The 11,617-nt window shown below is 57.3% G+C and overlaps 2 long non-coding RNA genes across 2 annotated transcripts; both read right to left on the minus strand.

The window, feature by feature from the left end:
* Positions 1-4,385: 4,385 nt before the first annotated feature.
* On the minus strand, positions 4,386-6,058 carry LOC147579549 (uncharacterized). The gene is made up of 3 exons (XR_015253191.1): positions 5,892-6,058; positions 5,471-5,630; positions 4,386-4,599 (listed from the first exon to the last, which is right to left on the minus strand). It is a non-coding gene; the product is annotated as an uncharacterized LOC147579549 (long non-coding RNA).
* A 1,349-nt stretch (positions 6,059-7,407) lies between these two features.
* On the minus strand, positions 7,408-10,602 carry LOC147579550 (uncharacterized). Its single transcript, XR_015254066.1, has 3 exons — positions 10,452-10,602; positions 8,588-10,025; positions 7,408-8,311 (listed from the first exon to the last, which is right to left on the minus strand). It is a non-coding gene; the product is annotated as an uncharacterized LOC147579550 (long non-coding RNA).
* Between the last annotated feature and the right edge of the window lie 1,015 nt (positions 10,603-11,617).

Raw genomic sequence — 11,617 nt, forward strand, 5'->3', positions numbered from 1 at the left:
CCTCAACGACCCCAGGCACCAGGGGTCGCTCCAGAACACGGACGCCGAGTACTCGCATTAAGGGCTCCCTGCGTCTTCCTGTCTGTCCCTGTCCCGCTCACCTGAGGGACCTCACAGAGCCAGGACGCTGCGCCCTTCCTGCCCACCGCCCCCCACCCTGCGGCGCATCTGCTCCCCCAACGCGGGGATCCAAACCAGCCCTAACACCAGCACAAAACAAAGGGGGACAAGTTAAAAAATGTATCTTGACCTCAAAGCCCAGAGCTGGGTTCACTTCCAAAGCACCAGTAAGGAGAGGGTCTGCCCGGGGAAGTGGGGAACGCGCCGCAGGAGGGACAGTCCCCGTGGGGCAGGGCTGGGAGGGGGCCTGCAGAGTCGGCGGGGGGGGGGGGGGGGGGGGGGGGGGTTGGGGTCAGGGAGCGAGCGGGCCTGGGCCTCCCCTGGCACGGCGGGGACTGCGCTCTGGCCCGCGGCCTCCTTTGGGAAGGGAGCACCCCTTTGCTCACCTTTCCAGGAGGCGGGGCGGGTCCGGCCCTAGCACACCTGGAGCCCGAGGGGTCCCCGCAGGAGGGGAGGCGCGGGACCCCTTCCTGGGGCCTGGAGATGGCCCCCCCACCCTCCGCAGACTGGGCCGGTACCCCTGCCACCCAGGAGAGGAAGGCGTCACTCACCCACTCGTGCGTCCAGGCTTTGAGCATCTCCTGAGCACTCGCTCTGTTCCAGGCTCTTTCTTAGCCTGGCAGGTGGCCCTGCAGGTGTGGGGCTGGAAAGACTTGGTCTCTAGGCTCGGGCTCCTGTGTCCCCTCTGCTGCGAGACCGCCCAGCCCGGAGCTGGAGCCTTGACCGCAGCCGCGACCGTGGCGGGGCCTGCACCCAGAGCTCTCCAGCCAGCCTGGGGCCCGTGCTCCGGAGAGGAAAATCCAGCGCCTCCCACAACCTGTGCGGAAATGCAGCTGTGTGTGCTCTCACGGAGCCGGCGGAGCCCTAATTCTGCCCACCTGAGCCCTCCAGGAAATCAGCCTCCAGCACATGGCCCTCCATAGCTTTTGTCCCCCTCCTTTTGAACACCAGACACCGCGTAAGGCTCAGGCCGGCACATCCCTCCTCCCTGACCCAAGTATGAGAAGGGGGGCCAGCCTCCCGAGCATTACCCTTGCACGGCCCTGCCATTCTGCACATTGTTTAACCTTTGAAGGTTCATTGCCTCATCAGGAACGCGAGGGTAATTGCCCTTCTTACCTCCGCAATCTCAAGAGGCTCGTTATTAATTCGATTTTCATTTTATGGTGGTCTTACAAAATACCAGGTGTGGCTCTCGGTGTTTTACGCGTGCTCAGACTGTCTCTACGGAATAGATGTTACCAGGATGGCTAGCTTGCTAGTGAGGGAGCAGAGGTCCAGAGAAAGTAAAGCATGTGTGCAAAGTCACATATCTAGTAGAGGTGAGTTGGGATTCCATCCTGGATGTTGGTGGGACTCCGGAGCCCCAACCTGCCGCACCCCTCGGCCTCCCTGAGGCCCGCTTGACGTAGAACATCACGTCCGTTTAAGGGGTACAACTGAGAGCCCGCAGTAGCCATGGCCCCGTTCCATCTCCCAGTGCGGAAAAGACGGTCAGCCACCAAGGGCCCCTGCTTTATGGCACCTTGGCCTTCCCTTCAAAGCAGAATGCCGAGTCCTGCCCTGCCCTGCCCTCCCCCTCCCGCCCTTGGGCGATGGGGCGAGGTCACTATGCTGGTTCAGTTGCGTGACCACCATCCAGCATGGGGGCGAGGATCTCGCTCTGAAGCATAGCACTCTTCCTTCCTTCAGAAATCCTGCTTCTGGCTCCAGCCCTGTCTCCAGAGGTCAAGGCTCCTTCTTGCCTTGACGTCTCAAAGTTGTTGGGTTTCCACTGGGCCCTCTTCTTCTACTTCTTCTTTTTTTTTTAAACTTTTTTTTTTGAAGTTTATTTATTTATTTTGGGGGGAGAGGGAGAGAGAGAGAGAGAATCCCAAGCAGGCTCTGCACTGTCAGCACAGAGCCCAGTGTGGGGCTTGAACTCACCTATTGTGAGATCATGACCTGAGCTGAAACCAAGAGTCGAATGCTTAATGGACTGAGCCACCCAGGGGCCCCCCTGGGCCCTCTTCTAATGTCACGTACGTGAGGGCCGCCCTCTCCCCCAGGCGTTGGCCGAATCTTCCTGTCTGTAGTCTCACCAAGCCCCCTTGACATCCTGCTGAGGACCTTTGGTCCTCAGAGCAAACCCCAACGTCCTTGGCCTGTTATTCGAGGTCCTGCCGCCTGCCCCGACTTGCCTGTCCAGCCCTCCCTGTCCCAGCAGCCACCTGCATTCCTGTCTGCCGTCCCAGCCAGCCCATGCATCGGCCGCAGGGCCTGCACCCTCCCCCACCAGCTGGGGAGCTCCCACTCCCTCTGCCCCGCACCCCCCCCCCAACCTCCTTGGGTCAGCGACTTCCGCCTGAGCACCTTCATGTCCACAGGGAAAATTGTGGAAAGCTGACAGTGACTATCTTGCAGGTGAGAGGATCCAAACTAAAGATGTAAAGGATTTTCCATCAACCCCCAAGAAAATCCACGGGAAAAGCCAGACTGGAGCCCAGTCCCGTGGAGTCCCGGGTGGGGCTGTTTAGGGAGCCACAGGGCCTCCCTGCCCGCGTCCCCACCAGTGCACTGAGAAGGAGCCCAAAGAGGACTGTCCCCAAATCCCAAATCACGGGCAAACATCTCCTACTGAGAAAACTTACCTTCTCCCTCCCTTCCCAGGCTGCTGTATCCGGATAGAGGGAGGGAATGCGTTCAAATGAAAAAACAAAACATGTTCCCCCAATCCCCAAACACCCTTTAGAGTTATCTGAAGGATTAAGTAACGGGGATGGGGGGAGACCACACAGTTTTACCCCCAGGCTCATGTGTCAGACATACACCTGGTCCCGAAGGGAGAAACCCAACCATGAGAAGAGAGCAGAGGGCAAGCAGACGGAAACTTGGCGAGAGCACGCAGGCTATTTGTAGCGGCAGCCAGACCAGGAAAACCGAGCCGGTGTGAGCAGAAATGGCTAGAAGGGGGGGCTTTTCCAAGAACTTACAGAGGGACCTCCTTCCAAGGGGCTGCGGGCCTCTGCAGACATGATCTCATCGCCCCCTCCCCCCACAGCCTCCGGGGGTACCTGGGGGTCTCTGCCCGGTCCCAAAGCCAAAGAAAACTCAAACCACCCCCTTCTAAAGACGCCTGGATCTGATGTTTGCTCACCGACAGCGGAGGGACCGCAAGGTTCCTCCGACAGCCGATACACCAGAAGTCTCCTCGAGCTTCAAGAGTCCTTAAGAACACTTGAGATCGCTCAGGACAAGAATGACTGGAAAACAACAACAACAACAACCACCCTGCAGTTATTCAAAGAAGAGAATTGCGTCATTCTGTGCCAAGGGGGTTGATGGTCTCAATGGCTTTGGTGGGAAGAGAAAGAGGAGGACTCAGTGTATTAGGTGAGGAAGCTCAGGAAAAAACAGGACCAACGGGACACACAGGATACACAGAAGAACTCGTTCTTGCCATTAAGGACGTGAGAAATCCCACCATCTGCAGGCTGGACGCCATAGTTCCGCGTCAAACCCAAGGGCCAGGCTTGGGAAACAGCGTCCCTCTGAGGGTAGGACAAAGTGGATGTCTCAGCTCGGAGAGCTAATTCTCCCTGCCTCTACCTCTTGTTCCATTCTCGCCCTCAGGATTGATGATGCTCCCCATGCCCATCCCCCCCATAGGGGAAGTCTCCTCCCACACTCTGAGCACCCATTCAAATGCTAAACCACCCTGAGACACCCACCAGAAAAATAATCCTTCCCAGCTCTCCTCCCTTAGACTAGTCAAGGTCACACATAGAATCAACCATGCCCCCAGCCTTGGCAAGGGTGGGGGGGTATGCCCAGTGCTTTGGGTAGAGAGCTTTTTGGGGATCGACTAAGCAATGTTTGGGGGCCTCGTCTATGCTGTCAGCACTTTGCTAGATGCTGGAGGACACAGAGGTGAGCCAGGGCCAGGCTCAACGGGTAAGGGGCAGATCCTGTGTCGTGGTGGGGAGCAGACGTGCTAAGTGAGTGTCACAGCGTGTTCAGAAGAAGAGAAGTTTGGTGGCCGTGGGCTCTCCAGCAAGGCTTGGTGGGGCCATCCATGGGGTGCCAACCACGAGCCGGCTCTGTGTATCGATCCCTCTACCCCGTCATGTTCAATCTGTACCATACCTGTGGCCGAGGGGCGGGGGAGCTTAGCAGAACCTCCCGCTCACAGAGCTCAGCCTGTGCCGGGCACTGGATTCCAGGAGGTTCTTGAGCCAATGGTTGACGATGACGTTCGTTGTAGGAGGGCTGTTCAGGAGACTGAAGCCATGGAAGAAAAGTAATTTATTGTCAGGTGCTGAGTATACGACCAAGGGAACCAGATCCAGACGGACCCCAGGACCCCAGGGACTAGGAGCCCAGGCAGATGGCCCAGCCTGGACCCGGTTGTGCCTCTGAGTGGCCGTGTGTCCTTGGCACAGTCATGGATTCCGCAGCTGTTGATTGTAGGATTGAGGTAAGAAGATCTACTTCAGAGGGCTGTTGGGAGGACGAAATGATGTGATACGTACGCACTTGCTTAGCACAGGACTGGCCTATAGAAGTCACTCGATAAATTATTTCATGAGCTTCCTTCTGATGCCGGGTCTGTGAGAGACTTAGTCTCTTGCTTCATCTACTGAGATACCATTTTCTCACCCTCCTTAGTGTTTCTTCTTCCCACAACTTCGGTTTAGGTTACAGTCTTGTGAGGTCCATACAAAATGACAGGACAGGAACCCACCCAAGAAGACAGGCCTATTTCAGTTGCCAACACGATTTACGTTAGAGCCTGGGTAGACCTTGCTGACTGTGGCCATTGAATGGCACTGGAATAAGTGACCGCAGCTTTTTGGGGACTCACCTTATCTAAACACTTTGAAAAATAATAAGGATGTTAGGTCTCAAGATAAAAAAAGAAATGCATAGGGGCGCCTGGTGGCTCAGTCGATCAAGCGTCTGACTTTGGCTCACGTCTCGATCTTACAGTTCACGAGTTCGAGCCCCGCGTCAGGCCCTGTGCTGACCGCTTGGAGCCTGGAGCCTGCTTTGGATTCTGTGTCTCCCTCTCTCTCTCTGCCCCTCCCCCACTGACTCTCCCCCCACCCCCCTCAAAGATGAAAAAAAAATTTTTTTTAAACATTAAAAAAAAGAAAAATAAATAGCTAAAACATCACAGCCAAGAAGAATGAAAATCAATTGCTACTCAGGCTCCTATTTGCATCTCAGTTATGATAAATATTTGCTTACTTAACGAAGATTCTATATCTTGCAGTGGGTTATTACAGGAGAGGACTGATGGCATCTGAGCCCCGGCTGTGAAACGCTAGCAGTTTATCCTTTAGGGACATAACGAAAGCAGAACCCTTACCCAAGCCAGCCAAGACTGTCCTTGAGCCCCACTTCGTGGACTGTGCCCCACTTCGAGCATCTGTTAATGGTTTGTCCTTGCTTCCCAGCAGTGGTAGGGCAGGGACACCCACGTTCATGACCATTGGAGGAAAGGGGTCTTTTCCACTGCAGCTGCTGACCTAAAGAAACTCACGGAACGTTAGCAGCCAGGGCCACGGAGACGCCTTTAGCCGGCCGTGGTGCGCAGCTAAAACGCAGTGGACGTGTGTGAACCCTACAGAGAGAAGGACCCGTGGCTCTCAGCCCTCTTTTCCAATGCCCGGGGTTTATTTTGGCTCTGGACACCAGACCCTCCTGGGGATAGAGGAACCTCGTGGACCAGGGCAGGGAGGAGGCATTTGAAAACCACAGGGTTTGTGATGAGACAGCGCAAAACAAACCTGACCAAAACGCTGAGTTTAGGGTGGGCCGGGCGGGGTGGGTTTCAGGGGATCCCATGACCGTCAGGGGTAGTGTGCAGAGCCGAGCACACCCAGATTCCGAGTTCCTGGCAGACTTCGATTTCCTGAGAAATATTCCACAAAGTGATCACACAGCTTTAGCTAAATGGCCCTCATTAGATGCCCCCCCATCCCCCCCACTAACCACAGGCAGCAGCTTTGAGGTTGTTGAATTTGTACATGAACAAATGTTCCTAAAGCCCAGGAGAGGTTCCCATTTGCCTCCCCAGCCCCGCCCAGGTTCTCTGGGCTTGTGAGCCTCAGTAATGGCCCCTGCACACACCAGGCCTGCATACGTCCATCCCCGGAATCCCTGGGGACGCCACCAAGCTCTCCGATGGGCTGGAGCCTCACAGAGTCTACCACCTCTAGCAGCTAAGCCTCCCGGAGCCTGCAGGGAGGTGACGGAGGTGGGACAGACAGCTGCGGATGTGAGGCTGAGTCTCTGGCGGGGCCCAGTCCTGAAGAAGCATGCTTCCAGGCGGGAGGGACTGTGCACCATCAAGTCCTGTCTTCCCGGCAGTCGTCTCTCAGTTGGCCACCATAATTCTGCTGGAACGGGAGAGGTAACCCCCCACATGGCTGTCCAAGGATTCCATGGATTGACTATTATCTGCATTATGCTTCCTGATCAGCAGGGCTAAGGGGGAGCCTGTGGCTTGGCTTCCCAGGTCCCTTAACCACCTGTTCACATGCTTGGGCTCTGGGCCCTTAGGACCTTAACTGGGTAAAAGGTCAACGGTCACCCTCTGTCACTTCCAAGCTGCCCCCACATCCCCCTCCCATCAAACAAAACAAAACACAACACACAAGCAAACAAAAGCCCTTCCAAATGCCCAGACCTTGTCTGCTTCGGGAAATTCAGTCTTGACTAACGGAGAAGTCACCAGATTCAAGGGGCTTGTGAACGCAGGTCTTCTGTCTGCTTCCTGATTGTCAGTGTCACCCCGTGACATGGCTTGGCTTGCGGACTTCAATAAGAAGCAGACAAAAATGCCAGGCCTGGGGCGCCTGGGTGGCTCAGTCGGTTAAGCGTCCGACTTCGGCTCGGGTCATGATCTCGCGGTCCGTGAGTTCGAGCCCCGCGTCAGGCTCTGTGCTGATAGCTCAGGGCCTGGAGCCTGCTTCGGATTCTGTGTCCCCCTCTCTCTATGACCCTCCCCCGTTCATGCTCTGTCTCTCTCTGTCTCAAAAATAAATAAACATTTAAAACAAAAATTTAATAAAAAAAAAAAATGCCAGGCCTAAGTGGCCTGGGTTCGGAAACCTGTCCAGGCGGCCCCTCCTTCCTTCCACGCTTCTGTGGGAAGGCGGCAGGCCTTTCCAGGGGAACCCTGGTTCCATCCCGCCATCTTTAGGGGGTCTGGTTGGGCAGGTTGGCCATTACCAACCACACGGAGGCCATCTCCTAAGCTTAAGACTCTATGCTTCAGCGAGTTCCTTCTGGGCGGCTGGCTGCAGGTTTCCAGGTAAGGCCTGAAGCTCGGAAGGCTTTCCTCTTTGAACCGTTCACTTGCAAGAAGTAGTAGCCAAGGACTCAGCTTCCGTTTTCCCCTTGCCCAGCGCTCGGGGTGACGTGACCCAAGATTATCCTCCTGGACGGCCTCCGTTTGGACCTTCCGGGTGGGGATGCGGCCTCATCCATCCTTGTATCCTCAGGCCTTCACACAAAATGTCGCACAGAGTAGGTTCCAGATACGTTGAGTGGGCGATGAGGCAGGGAGGTGAAATGCCAGAGGGAAATGAGGAAAGAAAGACAAGTTACCGGGGCGCCTGGGTGGCTCAGTCGGTTAAGCACCCGACTTCGGCTCGGGTCACGATCTTGCGGTTTGTGAGTTCGAGCCCCGCGTCGGGCTCAGAGCCTGGAGCTTGCTTCGGACTCTGTGTCTCCCCCTCTCTACGCCCCTCCTCTGCCCACGCTGTGTCTCTCTGTCTCTCAATAATAAATAAATATTTAAAACAAAAAACAAAAAAAAAAAGAAAGAGAAGTTACGTGCCAGGGGGTGGGGCCAGGTGGATGGGGAGGGAGGGGCAGGGGAAGAACCCACTTTTCTCTCATACCTTCTGATGCCACCTGCAAATCTCACCGACACACCTTCTGCTGTCTTCCCTAGATATTTCCTTACAAGGCCAAAGAGAGAGTGAGTTACCCAGAGACCGTAGTTCTCTCCTCTCCGTGGCCAAGAGCCAAACGGACCGCTGAGGGCGGTGGGCCACAGTGAGCCTCCCCTCAGATCCCCAACCTGATCCTCGTCCACGATGGCATTGCACACGCACACGCACAGACGGGGCACACCGACAAGAGAGTGGACACCACCAGACGTGCTCGTCCTCGCTGGTCCGCCAGAGCCTGGGAGAGTCTGGAAGGCAAGACAGGGGAAGAGGACATTTGCCGAGATGCTTCGGTGTGTGGTGCTGAAGTGACCTGATAAATCAAAACCGGCCACTTGGTGGCTCCGGCGCTGGTGAGCAGACCTGAAGGACACGCGAGTCCGCAAACACATCCACTAGCGGTGTGCCCCAGGGACCGACCGCAGCCTGAGGACGCAGAGGCTCAAGCGGTTTCGTTCTTGTGCGCTCCCCTCTGATAACACACAAGCATTTTAGTGCAAAAGAGGAGGTCAGCATTCAGATACCTGACTGCGCCTTTGGGGTCAGACCCCTCACTCTGCCCTGGCTGGGGTCTCAGGCACGGCGGTCTGTGCGGAGAGACTAGGAGAGACGGAGCTCAGGCTCTAAATGCAAAGCGAGGGTACATCCTGCTGTCTGGAGGCTGTCCGGATCAGCGAGCAGCGCGGATGCCAAGATTCGCTGTTGATGGGACAGTAACCAGAGGGATGGGTTCCAGCAGGGCCCTCCTGCCTCCTAGGACAGCAGTGGGGGGGATCGGGGCGCAGGACAGTTGCCCTGGGTCTCTTCTCCTGGGCCTTGACCTTCTCCTCTTTGGACAGGTCGTGCCCGCCTTGCTCCGTAACCCGTGCACAGGGAAATCCCGAAGTCGAGCCGTGCACAGCTGCCTGGGGGAAAAAGGAGGCCCTGGCGTGACACAGTATCCCCATCCGCTGGCGGAATCCATACGGACTGTCAACCACGTGAGAACCTTCCAGCCCCTCTCCTGCCTTCCTCAGCCGTGAACCCCCGAGTCCTTGCCCTTGCCTCACGGTTGCTGACCCTGTGCCCGACACTGGCCCAGGCTAGCCCCCCACACCTCTGAGGGCCCCGGGAGACCGGGACCGCAGTCGAGCTTGTGTTTCGAGTGCTCAGCCCGCGTGCACGGTGTGTGCATGGTGTGTGCCTGGGGGGAGGCAACCAGCACGCCCCCCCCGCGTGTGCAGGCGCTGTCCTCACCCCCCCATCACAGAAGAGAAGGGGGGAGGGCCCACAGCACGCACCCCCGGGAGAGAGGGCCCCCCTCCCAGCCCCGCAGCGTGCCCCGAAGGCACGAGACGCTGTGCTGGAAGGCTCGGGGTCGCTTTCCACCGGACCCAAATCTCTCCTCCGGGCTGTCCCGGTCAACAAAGAAAAGGACTTGGTGTTGCTACGTTCCCAGACGTGTCAGTCCTGGAGGTGGTGGTCCGGATCATTGGCGGCCCACATCTGGCCCTTTTCAGAGTGAAAGGGGTACGCGGTGGCGACGCCGGATGTGGAGGGGCCCCAGACGGGTGCCCACAGGAGGTCTGCACGCCAGGCCACGAGGCCACGGGCCGTCTTGGCTTCCTCCACGGCTTCCCCGGCTGTTGGACGGTGTGATTCTACCGGACGCTGCTTTGGCCTCTAGCTCCCGAATGGCAGTAGTCCGGCTCGTTTCTGCGGAGGGGCGACCTGCCCCACGTGTTCCAGAACACCTCCTGGAAGGGAGGGCCTTGTAGCTGAGCTTGCCTCGTAAGGCGCCAAGCCCCGTGGCCACGTGTCAGCACCGGTGATATTTGCCCCGTGACCCCGCGGGGTGTTTGCCGTGAAAGAGGAGGAACGGTGTCTCCATCTCTGCCTTCGCTGCTTTCAGCAGAATCGTGATTTCTCACACTCTCAGGCCCGCGACTCTCCCGCGTGCCCGCTGGAGCTCCCACGCCGCCCCTGCCAAAGCAAAGGGTGCGAAACTAAAAGAGTGGACGACGCTGCGGACCGTCTAAGGCCAAGATAGCCGCCTCCACCACCCTGCGGGCATCGCGGTTCATGTAACCAAGGCGCTAACCCCCCTCCCTGCCCATTTTGTCCTTTGTGAAAGCCCGCCGTCTAACTCCATCAGGCCATTTCTCCCCGGAGGGGCTCTCGCACTCCCTCCTTCCTCTCTTTTGGCCTCCGTTGCTGCCAGCTGCCGCTGGTCTGCGGAATCCCTCCAGACCAGCCTTCTAGAACACCTCATTCTTCACGCTGTCCATCCTGCCCGGGAACCCGCCGTCTCAGGGTGCAGGACAAGTCGGGGTGTCTGATGGGACTTTTGGGAGGCTCCAGAGTATCTATAGGAGGACAGTCTGGCGGGGGGGAGGGGTGAGGGCTCACCTCGGAGGCCACTTCTGTAGCAGGCATACTGGTTTTACTTCTTTGCGATCACAGATGCCTACGAACAGCAAAGGTTTCCAAAGGCGATTTTAGCAGAGGGCTTCTGTTCAGCAACAGAAAATCCACATCCTACTGGTGTCAACAGAAACACCCAGAGCTTCTTTCTGGGTGATTTGCTCTCGAGTTCTCAGTCTCTTCGGGCCTGCATGTTCTTCGCTGAGCCCTCAGCTCTTCTGAGGGGCAGCCTGTCCCCAGGCTGGGACCCTCGGGGGAGGCATGTGCCTCCTGGTTCACCTCCAGGAGGAGGAGGAGGGTGCCTCTTCTCTCTAAGGGGGAACAAAGCCTGCATTTCACTCCAAACGCACGGATTGAGTTTTCGTGTCCCTCCCCGAACCATCTGTAGCAAGAGTTCGCCGGGAGCCTGGGGCTGTGTCAGGCCCCGTGCAAACGGTCGGCGTGGGCGGGATGGTCCCCGGTGTCCATAAGATTGAGAAAATAGCATCAAATGTTAGCAAGGTCGAGGGGAGGTGTGGGTGGGGGCACTTGATGGGGATCATGTGTGGGTGTCGGGAATGCTCAAGCCCCAGCTCCTGCCCGGCCCCCAAATGCGAGGCTTCTGGGCATGAGAGAGCCGTTCTAGAAAGAGGTGGTATTTGAGACAGTGCGGGGAGCTTCTTGAGAGAACCACTTACGCTTTGGAAAGGGTGGGTTTAGAAGGACCTTCTCTTCGAGTTTGGCTTGAGTCCAAGCAAGGTACCTGAGAGCACATCACGTCTGCGGAAAGAAGAGAGGGACACAGGCAGCGGGGCCCCTTCTGGACGCCCGTCCTGGGATAGCCCGACTGGTGGCGTCCAGTATGGCTGCCCTGAAGGACTGGAATCGTTCCTCTCCACCTCGCACACGCCTCCAACTCTTTCTTGGCAGTGTGAATCTTTTTTACGTTTTATATAGTTCTGAGAGAGAGAGCATGAGCAGGGGAGCGGCAGAGAGAGGGGGAGACACAGGATCGGAAGCAGGCTCCAGGCTCTGAGCTGTCAGCACAGAGCCCGACGCGGGGCTCGAACTCACGAACTCACGGACCACGCAGACTGCGAGATCATGACCTGAGCCGAAGTCAGACGCTTAACTGACTGAGCCACCCAGGCGCCCCGTGAGGCAGTTTAAAA

The sequence above is a fragment of the Puma concolor genome, chromosome B4 (genome assembly GCF_028749965.1).
Source record: "Puma concolor isolate L17-30 chromosome B4, mPumCon1.1.hap2, whole genome shotgun sequence".
Classification (NCBI taxonomy): Eukaryota; Metazoa; Chordata; class Mammalia; order Carnivora; family Felidae; genus Puma; species Puma concolor.